This window comes from Stylophora pistillata, chromosome 9 (genome assembly GCF_964205215.1).
Source record: "Stylophora pistillata chromosome 9, jaStyPist1.2, whole genome shotgun sequence".
NCBI lineage: Eukaryota > Metazoa > Cnidaria > Anthozoa > Scleractinia > Pocilloporidae > Stylophora > Stylophora pistillata.
The window spans coordinates 22,550,201-22,553,046 of NC_142527.1; the positions used below are offsets into that span (position 1 = coordinate 22,550,201).

Consider the following 2,846-nt stretch of genomic DNA (forward strand, 5'->3'; position numbering starts at 1 on the left):
GCGTTCAGATGGCTCGCATCAATCTTGGTTTCATTTATAAACGCTTTATGAGTGCCAAGTATCTTAATCGTGAAGTCGCAGCAAGTTTTTGAATTTATTTTGGGTACTGTTAATGTTCAGATGGCACACCAATAAACCCATGTTGGTGTATTTTCTTAAGGTTGGTGTATTTCCCTTATTTTCCTTAAATTTCTGCGTGAAAATTGTTCGTTATAATTTCGTCCGATCTCTAGTGAAACTTTTGCGTCGACTGACTGACCTCCAATTCCACTAGATAGATTTCATTCAATAGACATCGTTTTCAAAAGGTGAAATTCAGCTTTGCACTCGTCGCCGGCCATATGAGTCATATACATCGAATGGTTTGTACTGCCAGTATGGGAAATCAGGGTTCTTAGAGTTGTTCATATAGTCTTGAGAAATGAATGGGTACACTGCCTAATAGGTTTCATCAGAGCAGGAAAAGAAATGGTTTCTCACCTCCGTAAGTTTGGCGCATTCGATTAAACTTTCGACAGCTTAGGTGAGAGTTTTGTGAAGATGAAATTCCTATAATTTTGCGCTAAATCAGGTCCTTGTGCAAAGCGCATGATGCTGCTCGTGTAAGCATCACGGCTGGTGTCACTGCGACGAGGAAGTGGACTGCCACAGAGGATTTCCTCTTAAGAAACGTGGCAACACTTAGGACAACCAATTTTGCGGGTTGTAAAGGTAACCTCGGATCCTATTTCCAGTGTATCGGATGTGCTTCCAAGGGAAACCTGAACTTTCAGTGTATCAGATCTGCTTAATAGTAATAGTAATAGTAATAGTAATCAAAGTTTAGTGTCTTTACGTGGGGCATGGTTACCCATATTGCCTGAGCCAGAGGCTCATGTATGAAACGCAAGACAACAACACACCCACTCCACCTCAGGGGAGGACATCCATCACACAGTAATCTCGTGCGTGGGAAATTAATGTCTCCTACCCCTAACCCTGCAGGATACGGGACCTCCATTTATTTGTCCCTATCCGAGAAGACTAGAATATCCAAACCATTTCTTGATGTTTTAGAAAGGCAGCATATTTTTCTCAATTATTTTAAGACCTTGAGTGTTGGTCCGGCCGGGGCTCGAACCCTCGACCGCCCGCACCTCAGTCCAGCGCTCTATCCATTGAGCTAATCGGGAGACAGTTAGCTCAAAGGATAGAACACCAAGCCTCCGAGTGTAGCTTGGTGTTCCAGCATATCGGATCTACTTTCAAGGGTAGCCTGATGTTCCAGTGTATTGGATGTGCAATTAAGAGTGGCCTGGTGTTCCAGTGTATCAGATCTGCTTCTAAGGGTAGATGTGTGTTCCAGTGTATCGGATCTACTTCCAAGAGTAGCTTGATGTCCCAGTGTATTGGATCTTCTTGCAAGGGTAGCCTGATGTCCCAGTCTATCGGCTCAGCTTCCAAGGGTAGTCAGATGCCCCAGCATATCGTATCTTCTTCTAAGGTTAGCCTGATATCCCCGTGTATCGACTCTGCTTCTAGTTGCAAATGTTAACAGCTCTTCAACCTTCAGCCCTCGTACACCTGGCTACCTTTCTGATATGTAAGGATTTTACTAACTTTTGCTTTGACCCTTCCAGGGTTTGAGTGACTGCTAACATTATTTCTTCAGCACCACTGTCTTTCAATCTGCTTACTTCTTGGGCTTGAAAGCCATCAGGATTAGCTTCAAGATGCTGCTCCATATGTCGCTTCAATGTCAACCAGTGACGAATAATGGAGAAAGCGGAAATATCTGCAGCTGATTCACCACCCGATCAAGTGGCACTCTTTAGCAACTGAAATGTTGTGTACATTTTTGTCGCGATTTCTTTTGATGCCATTGTCCCACGAATAACTTGCTGCACCACGCGATGTAGCTTCATGCATCCAACGGACTTCCTGTGGAAAAGAGAGAACTTGGTCTAGACTTCCACTACATGGTTATTCGTGAGAGGAAGTTCCCTTTTCTTTTCATTTGCAGCATTAGGAGAAAGCAGCTCTGCATTGATAAGACCCTCCTGGATTTCATCTGGATCAAGAAAACCAGCTGCATGGACAAACCTGGTTGCAATTTCTCCATATTTTGAGTTCCTCACGTAGTCAAGGTTTAATAGCCATGTAGCGTGGACTAAGAGACGATTCAGGGAGTCTTTCTCTCGCGATGGATTTGCCTGATGCTCGCTCAACAGCTTTAACCTTTCGACTTTGTATTGTTCTAGACATTTATGTACAGGGCACTGAAGAGATGTGATATATGCAGCAGCCTCCACTAAAGCAAGGGGAAGACAACCAAGCTCAAGAGCCAGCTCATTCAGCGGATCCTTCCGGCCTACCACATTTTCACTACTTAAGCGACTCAAAAGAAACTCTTTCGCTTCGTCGATAGAGAAAGAGGAGATTTCCACACAACAATCGGGCTCAAGCTTCACACACTGACAAATTTCTTTCTTTTCAAGCCTTGTTGTTATCAACGTGTGACCGTTTGATCGCCTTTTCCATATTCCTGTCAAAACTGTACACATTTTTTCAGAAAGTATTGGCCGGTCGACGTTGTCAAGAACCACTAGCCAGCGCTTTTCTCGCTAAGATATAAACGTGAGAATTTGTGTCAGTGTCAAATCTGCCGCGTTTTCCTTCAGTCCCACACGTAACGCTAGGTTACTCAGTCAACTGTCAAACTTCTCTTCATCTTCCATGGAGAACCAAAATACACCTCCCTCGTATTTTGTTTCACGCATCCAAGTAAATTGAGCTGCTACGGTCGTTTTACCACATCCTCCAAGACCACAAATAGCCTTCCTTATGAAGCTGTTGTCGCCGTTTTC

The 2,846-nt window shown here is 43.9% G+C and overlaps 1 pseudogene; it reads right to left on the minus strand.

Moving 5' to 3' along the window:
- Window positions 1–584, minus strand: part of LOC148723838 (uncharacterized) — a 3,079-nt pseudogene extending 2,495 nt beyond the window's left edge.
- Window positions 585–2,846: the final 2,262 nt, after the last annotated feature.